Below are 13,607 nucleotides of genomic sequence, written 5' to 3' on the forward strand. Positions count from 1 at the left end.
GAAAGTAGAAATATGATACTTTTGAGGGTACAGATTTATGCACATATGTAAGAATTTGGATTATTTGGGGTGGTTCTCTTCCTAGCTCAAGAAATAATCACAAACCTTGTCAGGATGAACCCTTAAAGTCACTAAGTTACCTTGAGCTCTACCCCCTGGTAGCTAAAGCAGAGAGCAGGAAGGCTTAACTTACTGCAAAGTGTTTATGCAGTTCCAAAAGAGAAATAAAGACAAAATAGAACACAATAGAAATCCTAAACTGAATTCGAAAAATAGAATAAAATGTAATAAACAAAACGACAGAAATCCAATAAGGGGAACCAGGTATGTGAATTGTTAAATTTTAAGTAAAAAATCCAGCAAAAAAGCACAAAGCTCCAATGAAAGTCGCTGGTCATGGTAGGCAAAGACCTAAGTGCAATTTGAGGCTGACCGGGACGGACTTGGGTTGGATACGCCAACCAAGTTCGTCCTGGTCAAAGAGTTTACCTTGTGACTTAGTGTTTTATGTCCCATTCCACTACAAAAGTATACTTCTAACCCCCCCTTCCCAGGCCTTGGGATAGTAACTTATCAAGTTATATTGTGCTCGCATTTATGTACTTTCTTATTAGCTCATCATGTTAGCCTCCTATACCTCAACGTTCCCCTACCTTGTTCCCCTTTCACTACTGTGAAGCGCTCTGATACGCTTTGGGTCTTGTTCGCGCTATACAAAACTTTTTTAAATACATTTTTTTTTAAAAGGCACTTAGAGACTTGCAGGCAGAGGCTAACAGCAGGGGCCAGTCCAGGTCCAGCTGCTCCTAGTCAACTAAGTTCAACCTAGAAAAGGCCTCTTGTATCATGTGATATCCCTGTAGCTTGAACAGGAGGCTTGCCTTATGACCCTTGTAGTCCACTTCTTTGTCCTGGGTACAAGAGGGAGCAGATTCCGTCCTTCAGGGCTTCTCCCATTTCACAACCAGCAGGACCAGTCTGCTTCTGATCTCCTACAGGTCCAGGGCGTGAACTGCAGTGGATACCTGGAGGCGTCACTTTTATGCTTACCACTAGCTAGTGGGTTGGAATGACTCCTGGATACGGGCTACCAAATGGGGTATACGTTTCCAGTGTCATTCCTACCACTTTGTGCATTTTCAAGATAACCAGAGTCTTCAGCCATACCACACCTGGGCTCAGAGGGCTGGTGTGTATATGGGGTATGTACTATGGTAATCCTAGTGTCTTACTGCATCTAACACTCAAATCCAATTTGAGGCACCCATTGAACCCACAATAAACACAGAGACAGAAGTCTGGAAGGTCAAAAGTAGAGCTCTTCAACAACCACACAGTGGATCCACATGAATGTTCTTGGCAGGATATTCTCTCCCCTTCAGAGTGTGTCTCAAGGGTTACTTGTAAACCCAGAGACTAGGACAAAAGCAGAGTCTTTCAGCAGCCAGGTAGTGGATCTCCCCTTTTAAATGTTTCCCAAGTGTTATATGTTAACCCAAAAAACACTTAGAGCAGGTTTTGACACTCAAGCAGGATTTAACACTGTAGTATCAAAATGGATGCCCATATCCCCCATAATTCATATTCGGAGAAGTCATCTGTGCTAGTTAGGGCAGCCTATTGTTTGCTCCTGGGAGACATGTGATGCCTAATCATACCTATTCAAGGCTAATTAGTGGCTGAGAGAAGCTAGTGAACCATTGTAAATTAGCCTCCACGAACTCCGGGCAGGGGAAATGTAACATACTAAACGTTACTTGTCCTTAATATTTATTAAATATCCAAGTTCACCATTGAATTGTATGTTTGTAAGCGTAATAAATAGATGTTTCATTATTTTTCTCTCTCGTCCCATTCCTGCGGTGCAGTATGAAGATTTTAATTTGTACTCTGGTTTTGTACATAACACAGCTAGGTCTGGGAGCTAGTCACTATAGGGATTTTCAGTTTCTACATGCCCTACTTCTGAATACCATGCATCCTGCCTTGTCGGAAGCAAGGCATAACACGGGTGCCTTATTACTATTTAAAAGGGAGGGTTTGACCTGTCAAAGGGTTTTATTTTGTCATGTGGAATTGCAGTTTGTACACAGCTACAGTGGTAGGCCTGAAGCCATAATTGCACTGCTACTGGAATAGGTGCTGCAGTCTACCTGTATCATTTAATTTCTTGGCCCTGGTTAGTCTTTGACCCATGTTCTAGTGATGAATACATAATTTTACTATGCCAATAAGGAAAATGCTCAATTGACCATCTTTATAGGGGCAGCACAGGCACTTAATTACCGGTTAGCAGGGTTAAAGTGCACAGATTTCTAAAGCGAGCAAAAATATAGGTTCCAACACAAGGTGAAAAATCTGGGTGACCACACAAAAAAGGTGGATTTCCTACAACGTGCAATTACACTTAAGATGATTAGAGCTTTGTATCCAATTATTTAGGGGTTGTAATGTTCTGTTGGAAGGATTGAATGGCAGACTCAGCAAGTGTGAGATTAAACACTAGTGTTTTCAGTAATTCCTTCAACAATATGTAATGCTGTAGCCAACTGCAAAACTGCAGGCCTACCTGCATGTGGTCGCCTCTTTTTAATTTATAGACTGTGTTCCAGCTTGGTTTAGTATCAAATGTAATTAGATTTTTTTTTCCCGGGAAGGCCGAAGTACAGTCCACAGTGTAATGAGGTTGGGCGTTGATGAGTGATCTGGTGAACTAAATTATGTGCTTGTGTTTAAGCGTAGATGCTTCACTGGTTATTTGGCATATAAAGGAAATTTGTAAAATCTTTGATAGCGTACAGTTTTAACTTTCACAACCTGATGCCATTAATTGGCTCCTAGTCATAAAGACATGGTACATGCCTTCTTTGCCTTTTGCTTTTGATAAGCTCATCCCTAATCAGTACACTATCTCACAACTGTGATATACCTGTAGAATGGGTGATGGCCATTATTTATTAATCCCGTCTCCAGCTTACATTGCAGCCTCTTTTTCTTTGGATTTCGCACTACTTGGTTAGCCCGCACGCCCTCCCATATCTTTATTTTCTATTTGATTTGCCAGCCTGAAGGTTTATAAAAAGCACTTTTGTTTCTAACTTAATTGAACACATCACTTAAGCAAATATCAGTAACACCGACAAAGTGCAGGGAAATTCCAACTAATAGAACATATGTGATGCCTTGTTTGTGTTCATAAGCTTTACTTGCAACCCTGTCACACTACCTTTCCAACACATCAAGAGCAGCACAATTTTAGGTCACAATACTGATCTGATTGTCATGCAATACTCTTCATGATTGTATCGCTTTCTTCAGACAGATTGCCAATTAAAGGATAAGCAACTTCATCTAAACTTAGTTCACACTCTGCTCCTGGCCAAACGCCAGGTTGCCCGACACCTGGGGGAGGACGTCTGTGCCCGGGTCACATCCTAGTTGCGGGAGGCAGTGTGCTGCCAGGAACAACCGGCCACTTACTAACAGTGCATGCCCTAACCTCCCGCCCTAAAGATATTTGGGAGACACTTCTGGCTTGTATGCTCTCACGAGACTTCCTTCCATCCTAAAGACAAGATGAAAGGCCCCAACACATCCTTGTCCCCGCTTTGTACGTTCTTGGGAAAAAGACCCAAACATACATTGCTTTCTAGAGAGAAGTCAGCAGACCCCTTACGTGTGTCGGCATGTCATATACGGAGTGTCTCATTTTACCATGAATACCTGAAAGTTGTTCTCCTGCCTTCACCAGGACTTTTTATCGAAGACTAGTTGTTGCCAAGATGCTATTACTATGTAACCTGTAAAGATGGCTAATGTGATGTCATGATATGATGGAAGCGCTTTCCTCCCCTAATCTGCCGGCTCTTGTTGGTATTGCGAGGCCGCAGCCCCGGATTGTTTCTGTACTTTAAATGCCAATAAACATAATTTTTAAAAAACGTAGTTCACGCTAATACACAAAATTGCAAATAGATAACCCCAGAAGAAATTACGCTGCCTCTCTCCCACACACATGATCCTAACTACTCTCCACCAACACCTTCTCCCTCCAGATCGTAACAAGCCACCACACCTGCCTCTGTGCCCCACAGTTAATCCGAAGGTGCCTACTCTGGTACACACACACCTGAACTCAACTCCAATAGGACTAATTTATGAATGTAACAAAACATTAAACTGATTCTCCACTATTTCAAGACTGCATTAAAGAATCCGAAAAGAAAACACAGTGTAAGTGAAATTCGTGATCTTAAAGTTAAGCGTGAAAGTAAGGCACACTTCAAAACTGTTGATACTTTTTCATCATCTCACACCCAAATAAAAAGCCACAGACACGATTGAATACTTCATTAAGAAAATCAACGCAGACTGGCCAAAGTTCGAAACTTCAAGCATCCTCAAAGCCTTTCTGCTATATTAGACTCCCTGAAAAATAGCCTCTAATTCTTATATTATTCTGCAATCATTAAACCACGTTTCGTTGAATACTGCAGACCTCTCTGTGGTATATTGTTTGCCTTTCTTCTCAGAGGCATCTCCTCATCAACCATAAAAGTTGTCCATATCACTGGCCTTCTCCAGATATAGACACATCGTCCACTTTCTTTTCCTGGGAAAGTCCTCAGGGCAAATGCCGCCAACCAACTCCAAAATACTTGGCATCAACACATGCATTAAGTTGTCAGGTACTGAATATCTGCACCTGTTTAATTTGAAAGGCAGAGTACCACCTGCTCTCCTCAGCAGGGGTGTAACTTTAAATGGGAAAGCGCCAGCACTTCTCTATAGCGGATAGGTTCTTTACTACAGAGATTGTCTTCATTTCTGTAGTTCCATTTCAAGCACTACAAAAAGCTACTCCATTCCTCTTGTGAGCCCAAATTGTTCTTATGATGCAGTACTGAATCTCCCACGATTCAAAGGTGGATAATGCTCTGAGGGTCACATACACCAATAATCTCAGCTTCATCTGCCTATCAGGGGTTTTATTACCATTAATAATAAAGCCCTACTAGAGATCTCTCTTCATATAAGAACATGTCACAAACTACCCTAAATTGGTTTATATCCCTTCTCTCAGACAGACAGCGATTTGTTCAGATCTGTTCATCGAATCTCGCAATCTCATCTCAGTCACTGGTGGTGTGCGCTATGGGTCAATACTTATCCCCGGGCTCTTCAGCATGCACACTGTTCTGTCCCTCTGTAAATACTCCTACCAAACAAGACATCTCCAAATACAAGTATGCTAATAAGAACAAGCTTTGTCTAAAAATGTTATCATTCATGAACCTCCATCACTGATCTTGCTTCTGCATAATTCAATCCTGAATGTCGGAGTACCTTCAACTCTGCGCATCCAACCCAAAAGCAGAATTCATCCTGATCACTCGCTGATCTCTTCCCCCATACGTGCTAACTTGACTAAAATAGCGAGCTGTTCACGCATCAAAAAACATTCACACACCGTTTTAAGAAAAATGCTGCGTACTTAGTTATGTTTCAGATAATTCTGCAGAAGACCTACCCAGTGGCGGCTGGTGAAGCTAACAAATGGTGAGATGTGAAATGGCATTGTTGCTTACTCCTTTAGCTAATCATACCAGGTTTAAACTGCAGTACTTCCCCGCCCACACCTCCACATTCCAAAAAAGCACAAACACTCCTTGTTCACACAGCTGTGATTTGCTAAAAGCCCCTCCATCAGATCCACTCACGCTTTACTCTAACAGTTGTGTTCTTTTTTGGGGGAGTTGGGGGGAGTCCAGGGAAAGTGCTTAACGGAACGGCTGAAGGAAGTGCTATGCCTCTGTAGATGGAGCCGTGTACCAGGTGAAAGGTGGCGCGAGAGAACACTATCCAATGTTGAGAGTTTGGGGAGTCTGGGAGCAGTGAAATTATGTCGCCCACCAACTAAACCAATCCTGGTGCTGCTTTCATGTTGTGCGTATTGGTGAACAGCATGACAGCTGCACCTGAATTGAATAGTGCAAGCAGACACGGCGTTCACACAGAGACTTGGAGGATGAGTTGGTGTTCCCTTAGCGAACATGCAGAGCGGAACTTGAGGAGTATACTTCTGGTTGGCGCAGTGAAAACGAAACGGCCAAACTGACATGCACATTTCATTTCATTGGGAGGCCGCCAATCATTATGCTTGGAACAGCCCAAAATACTGCATCGGGCGTCACCGCAGTGATAGAAGTCACTGCCGGGCTGGGTCATAATGAAATTATCCTTAATTCTGCAAATTGTTTTATATATATATATATATATTCACTGAAAAAAACCATAGGTTTTAGGCCTTATATAGTTAGGAATTAACATATAAAAAACCATTGAAATTCCTCCTATATAGTTAGCTGGACATTTTATTGATATAAAACCAATGAAATTCCACATATAGTTAGTTGCACTAACTATATATTTTGCGCATCCGCAATCCAATGCTGATGATGTCACATATTACATCATTCATGACATGGTCAGTGACATCACTGATGACATCACTGATGACATCATCCAGTGTCTGTGTGTTTTTGTAAAGTTTAAATATGTTTTACACTATAGAAATACAGAGCACATATATATATAACCGAGACCGCTTTAATAAAGGCCTCAGACGAGATCAGAGCTATTATGGACCAGGGAGGTGCGGCTGTCCTGATCCTTCTGGACTTGTCCGCAGCCTTTGACACGGTCGACCATGCTATTCTGGTCGACCGTGTCACAGCCCTGGGGATAAACGGTACGGCTAGAGATCTTATTTCATCTTTTCTGGCCAACCGTACCCAGACAGTGAAGTTGGGTAACTCCTATTCTCCTGTCTCTGCACTCCCCTGTGGAGTTCCACAGGGTTCCTCGCTAAGTCCAACGCTATTTAATATCTATGTAGCAGACTTAGCGAGGGTAATAAAGGCCCATGGGTTGCGACTTGCATCCTACGCAGACGACACCCAACTGGTTCTGGCGATCCACAAGGACGGCCCAGCTGTGGCAGCTAATTTTCAAAGGGCCATGCTTGCTGTCAGTACCTGGATGTCCTCCAATTGTCTGAGGCTTAACTCAGACAAAACCGAGGTCATGACCTTTGGTAAACTCTCCCCGGACTGGTCTTCCACTTGGTGGCCTAACCAGCTGGGCTCTCCACCTGTCCCAGTTGAAAAGGCTAGAAACCTGGGAGTCATTTTTGACAGCAAGTTGTCATTTAACCTTCATGTCAACAAGGTTGTGTCATCTGCGTTCTTTATTCTAAAGAAAATCAGGAAAATACTGCCTTACCTCCCCACCTCAGCTGGGAAGACCCTGGTCTCCACCCTAGTGTTTTCCAAAATTGACTATGGGAATGCCCTCTTCCTTAATACTCAGAAACTTGTTCTATCTAAGTTGCAGTCCATACAGAATGCGGCTGCAAGAATTCTTCTTGACATCCCCCGCCGTCAGCCAACCACCTCAGCCATTCGTCACCTGCATTGGCTAAGAGTAGAGGGCCGTATTAAATTCAAGGCCCTCTGCATCGCCTACAAGGCAGTGCATGGCGTCGGTCCAAAGTTTCTGATTGAATCGTTCCAGTTGTATAGCCCCAAGAGACAGCTGAGATCCGCCAAACACCTGCCTGCTTCCGGTACCTCGCACGAGAACGGCAACCTGGGGAGACAGGCGCTTCTTGGTTGCCACACCCAAACTTTGGAACCTTCTGCCACTCACAATAAAAACTGCCCCCAATCTGATGAGCTTTCGTAGGCTCTTAAAGACATGGTTGTTCAACCAGTAAGCCTGATGCTCGGTCTCTCTATCCGCCACATGCGCCGAGACACCTTCGGGTATTTGTTTGCGCAATAAAAATCTCGAAAATAAATAAATAAATCTTCAGATTGACTGATGAACAAGGAGGTACTCTTGACAGAGGCTCTACAACAAAAGATGTAAAATGACACAAAAATGAGGAACTACTGTGTGGTGTTCTTGTTTCCTCTGATTTCTGTCACCAACATTGATGGTGTTGATAGTTGTCCTACAAAATTCAGTTTTTCTCGCCTTGGCGTGGGTGTAATGTGAGGCGTACAGAACCCAATGAGCCGTTCATAACCCATCAGCACTAACAGTGGTATACGTAGCTCCTGGGCTAAAAGGCATGGCTGAGCATTTTGCATTCCACGCCCCAGCTAACTAGTGTTTGAAAATGTGGTCGCTTTTGTTATTGGCGCTGAACAGCGGCAGGAATTGTGAAATGAATCTGTTGGTCTTCCTTATTTTCTCACTCAGCTGTGAACTCAACACACTTTATAACATATGTTTGTTTGTAAAGTGCGTGCGTGGTGGTGCTGTGGCCATGAGTTCTACAGCATCTCGTTGCTTAGGCCAAGAGAAAGAGAAGTTGGTCCTAAAAGAAAAGCTGTGAAGCTCTTAGACTAGGGAAGAGAAGATACTGGGAAAGAGTGGGTGGAAAGCGAAGCGAGACCAATGATGAAGAAAAAACGTGAGCAAGAAATAAAAAAGACCGACTTGGGGAACTGTTTGGAGTGAGAGTAGAAAGGGAAGAAGAGGAGAACCGGACAGTGGGACTGTCCTGCCGCAGTGAGGTGCGAGTAAGTTAGACGGTTGAAGACAGGTCGAGGACACAGTGGAGTGGAGTCACAGGAGATGAGAAAGGTAGAGGATCGCAGACATGTCAAGAAAAGAACCCATAAGAGTGACCTGGACCTAGGAATAGAAGGGCCCTGAAGAGAGATGGGACAGACAGGTGAACATAGTCGTGGGGCTGGAGAGGAGCATGATGGATAGTGCTAAGAGAGAGCAGTAAGCAGCTGGAGACACAGCGCGAGCATGGGGATATTTACAATAGATGTGCATGATAGAGAGCAATGCATCTGGGGGTGCGAGAGAGAGTGAGGGAAAGAGAAGGAGTGAAAAGGTTATGTAGAAAGAACTATTCTGGTTGGTGGCTTAAAGGAGTTTGAGTGTAGGAGAGAGGAACAATTTGAGCAAAGGGGAGGGTAAGAGTTGGGGAACGGGGAATAGATAGAGAATTGGAACGAACGTGGTGCTCATATAAAGCGCCCTGATACCCGATTTCTCGGGTCTAGGTCGCACTATTTAAAACTCGATTTTTTTTTTTTTTTTAAACAATTGAAGGGGCTGCAGAGAGAGGGCAGGCGAGAAGTGAGGCCGAGAAGAGCGGAGGGTAGAGCAGGGGAATGCTGCAGTGGTGAAGGAGGGAGGTAGGGGGACGTATTGCAGAGTGACGTAAGAGGTCTGCGCGGCGCCGGGAGAGTCAAGCTAAAGGTCTGAGAAATGGAGCAGCAGAAGCAAAAGTCGTTTCTGCCCAGGTGTGCCTGTGGCCCCCGAATGGAAACCAATCACGGCGCGATTTGTGCTCATTAAGTGCTTGTCAAAACTGAAAAATTTTCTAATCAACAGCGATGTCGCCCCGGCCCCCCGAACGGCTGAGAGTGTCGCCTCCGCGGCCCGCGCTGCCTCGTACAACTCTAGGCTAGGAAAGCGCTGCTCTGACATTAGGCTAAGCTGTGAACGAAATGAAGCGTGTCTTATTTAGGCGCCGCGCCGCAGTGTTGTCCTGCCCCGCAGGGCCCTTCATCGCTTTTTATGGCTTTAAAATTAGTGCGGTTTCCATTTGCTGCCGGCTGCTATATGTTATGCCTTTGAACTCCATAAGCAATGGGAAGGGGCCTTTGTTTTTAGGGAGTGTTCCCTTGTTTTTTTCCTCGCCACGCTCCGCTGGCTTTGTTTTGCATGTTTTCCAGACGCTATTCTGCAATAGCTCTGTCTGCCTGTCAAGTGCAGGACAAGTGACTGCGTCGCACTTGCAAAGATGGACAGACAGATGCGTGCGCCAGGCCTCGCCTGGGCAGGTGAGGGCAGCCGCAGCCCACACTCGGTGCTCTCGGTTCTGTGAAAGGTCCCACTTTAGGAATTTGCTCACTGGTTCTTCAAGTACGCTGATGGACTCCACGTCTGAGGGCATGAATAAGCGTACATCACTGAGAATGGATAAAGCTTTAATGTGGCTCCAATCGTCCCTTCATGGGCAGAACGAGGTCGACCCAGAGTCTCGCCGTGCCATCTACCAGCATGCAGGACCACTGCTTTCGAGTTTTGTAGATCTACTCTGGTACCTGGGGATATTCTCAGGGTGAGGAATCTGTAGTGAGATAGTGTTCACCAGAAAGAGCTCTCACTATTTTATTATTATATTGGAGTAACAATAAGATTGAAATACTGTAATACGTTGACAATCAGGATTGCTGTCGCACAATGAACATATACCCAGTGTTAAATTGTTCACTAATCTTCTATTACACTTGTAAATCTGAGTGCCAAAGGAGTCTCTGGGGGCCAAAAAGAGACTTCATTCGGTGCCCTCTGCTGGCAGGAAGTGCTGTCTGCCTCCTTTCATTTAAAGTTAATATTTTATTGAGGGGCTCTCACTACCCATCATGTCGTGCTGGCACAAAATCTGAGCTCAGGAGTCGGATAACGTGCAAGGCACAGCTGTTTTGGATGCCTTTTTGGTTCAAGTGCCCAACAGCAGGTGATAATTGGCAGTAAACATGAAAAACTGTGCAAGCAACATTGAGATTTGGGAGCACTGAGATCGCAGCGCCAGAATGGATTGCATAGCACATGAAGGGAAACAATCAGCCTCTAGAGCTGAGCATTCTGCTTCTGGGACTGATTGCACAAAGTTGACTCTGAAGGAGAAGCAACTTTGAGGGCTTAACACATTCAGAAAAGCAGGTGCTGACCTGGCAGCCACCACAAACCAGAATACAGCAACTGTGTAGTCAGAAGTTAGCACTTAACCCCCAACATGGCAGACTGATGGTTACTCATGCTAAGCTGCACTTGCATTGTTGGTACATTGATGCTATATTCGTAGACGGGCTAAAGGTAATCTCTTGATTCCGGACAAAGCGCTCAGGAGGGCTAAGAACATGTTTTCAGGTGAAGACTGACTGATTGTTCCCATCGAGGTTGAGCCCCCAAGGACAGAGCACCCTCCATCAGCTTCCACACTGACAGTGATGAAGAGGTCAATATCTGATAAAAGGTGTGCCATGCACATGCTTTTCTCTCAGAACAATGCTAAGCTCTATCCTCATGCCCTGGCTGCATACCACGTAAATGAGAATTCTTGTGATCAATATTTGGCTCCGAGGATTTTTGCTATAGGTGGAAGAGACTGGTACGTGTCTCTCTATCATGTGGCTAAGAAATCCTTTGGCTTAGGCATCATAACGTTGTTTACCTCTTTCCTTATTGTAGCTACCCACATTCAACCAGGAGTCCTGTCTGAACTACACTAAAAGAGTAAAAGATAGGGCAATTGAATGTATTAGTTGTGCAAGTCAAGCCGTTGTCTGTGGGATGCCCCAGTTCCTGAGTAAAAAATGAGAAATTCATTGGCCACAACATGGAAAGGCAAAAATAGGAAAATGCTGGGAGAGGGCTTCACGTTTCCCGTTACTACCAGATATTTAGCCCTAAGTCAACTTATTATTCTAACAAAAGGTGCAGAATTCCCATGAGGAAGTGGGTGCGATATCAGAGAAGCTAAAGTATGACATCCAACTGATACACACTGTATCTTGGTCACAAGTATTGTCATCTGCTGCTTTAATCCAGCCTCAGAATAGCCCGAAATTATCTGTGTTGGAGAGATTTTGTAATATTTTTTTTGTAACAGTTGTTTTTTAACAAAATTGGCTTGCAGAATCTCTCTTGGTTCAGGTTAGCCATTCTTTATATGGTTTGCCACATGCATTATGTTCAACTCTTCAACATGTGTGAACAAGAAGGCCATATTGGTTGAGTATTGGGTCTACTGTCAGTCAACAGTGCACACCTTCCTACTCACACAGAATCTAGACTCTAAAACCTGGAGAGGAGTTCCGGTCAGATCCAAAAGGCAAGAGGAAACCATAGCTTGGTTATTGGAGTTCAGTGTAAAACCCTCCCTTGAATCCAGGTCTTGTAAGCCACAATAGAGAGCTAAGCACTGTAATGAAAGAAGTGTGGATGCATTACAGCTAGAATACAGTAGAGCATTACTGTGCCAATACATTTATCTCTTTCCGCATTTTCCCAATCCGTGCCAAGAATGCCCAGCGTGGTCTCTATGTTGGTGCCGAACATACTATCCCACCAGAGGGGGTTCTCTGACGCCGAAAGGCTCGCTGGCGGGCCACTGTTACCGCACCTCATTTGCATCTGGGACATCAATTAGAATGTTTGCTGAGGCTAATTGAATGAAACTCAATCATAGCTCTTAATTGCTTGCCTATGTAACAGGAAATCACATTACTGCAGCTAATTAAGTGTATGGCAATAGATGCAACGCAATTAGGAGCGAAATGGGAAGATGCCGAAAAATACACAAGCAGAGGAGAAAAGTGTATTATTTGAGGCTGGCTGTCTGAACGAGGTCGGATAGAGGTTGGGGGTTCAGAGCTTTGTATATTCGCGCTCTTGGCTGAGAATAGAGGGACCCCCTTAAATTCCCCACCCTCTTTTAGAACACAGGCTTGTTTTCTTTCTTCTGAGTCACCAGGCATTGAGAGGCTCTGGACGAGCAGCAGGGGAGAAGGATGCAAATGAGAAGGCAATTACTGCCTTTCTCAAGCTGTTGAGGGGTAGAAGACGGCCCTTCTGGTGTGGCCCGCCGTTGAGTGGGCCCCTGGGACTTGTTAAGTGCGCTTTACAAAGTACTTGGCTGGGAATTAGCCCCATGCCTCGCTCAAGGGTCTATTTTCCCTTTCTTCTTTCAGCAGCGCTCCCTCTGATCAGCTTGTTCAGCAGGTAGCAGGAGGAAAGGGGTTAGGGAGGCTGGTCAGGTCACCTCCATTTGCATATGATAATTCTTTGCCGCCGCTGTCCTTTCATTAGCACTAGAATTTGATTGGCTGAAGGGATGTTTGTACTCGATGATCAGATGAGAACATGCGACGGATCGCCACCTGGAAGACCCGTTTTTATTCTGGTCTCTTTCTTTTGCGCTGTTAGGTCGAAGAGTGATGAAAGGTGCCCAGTTGGCAGAGCCAGAGAGTAAAGTCCTACATTTATCCACAAAGCAAGTGCCTCACAGGCTGCAGGACTTTAATCTTCTATGATCGCATTCTAACAGTTGGGCTTCGAGGCGATCTCACAATGATGGCTTGGCCGGAAGCGAGTAGTAACTTTCTTGATGCTGCCCTAGCAGTGAGCTTGCATATAGTCCCATTAAACCATTAGAACCCACCCACCACCCCCAATTCACTCCCAAAGGTGATTTCTATTGCCACAGGTAGGTGACACAGGAGTGGAGAGACAAAATCTATGATTTGGTGGGGGAATAATGAGACCTGTGAAAAGGGAAACGACCCTGAACTATCTTGCCCAGCATACGAAATAAAACCTAGACAACACCTAGTGGTTGTGTGCCATGGTCAGGGTCTTCATTAATCTCACGCCCTGAACCGAAGGACATCCACAGGGGCAATTTTGTCAAGAGGTTAGGTTAGTGAATTAAATGGTATAAACAACGTCACATGCTTCGGAATAACTGTGCAACATTCACTTGGGGATAACATTCTCTCCCTACCACT

The 13,607-nt window shown here is 44.6% G+C and overlaps 1 protein-coding gene across 5 annotated transcripts in view; it reads left to right on the forward strand.

Annotated features, from left to right (window-relative positions):
* Window positions 1-13,607, forward strand: part of AGAP1 (ArfGAP with GTPase domain, ankyrin repeat and PH domain 1) — a 1,113,642-nt gene that overhangs the window by 763,395 nt on the left and 336,640 nt on the right. The gene's annotated exons all lie outside the window — the stretch shown is intronic.

Source organism: Lissotriton vulgaris, chromosome 2_1 (genome assembly GCF_964263255.1).
Source record: "Lissotriton vulgaris chromosome 2_1, aLisVul1.2, whole genome shotgun sequence".
Lineage (NCBI taxonomy): Eukaryota > Metazoa > Chordata > Amphibia > Caudata > Salamandridae > Lissotriton > Lissotriton vulgaris.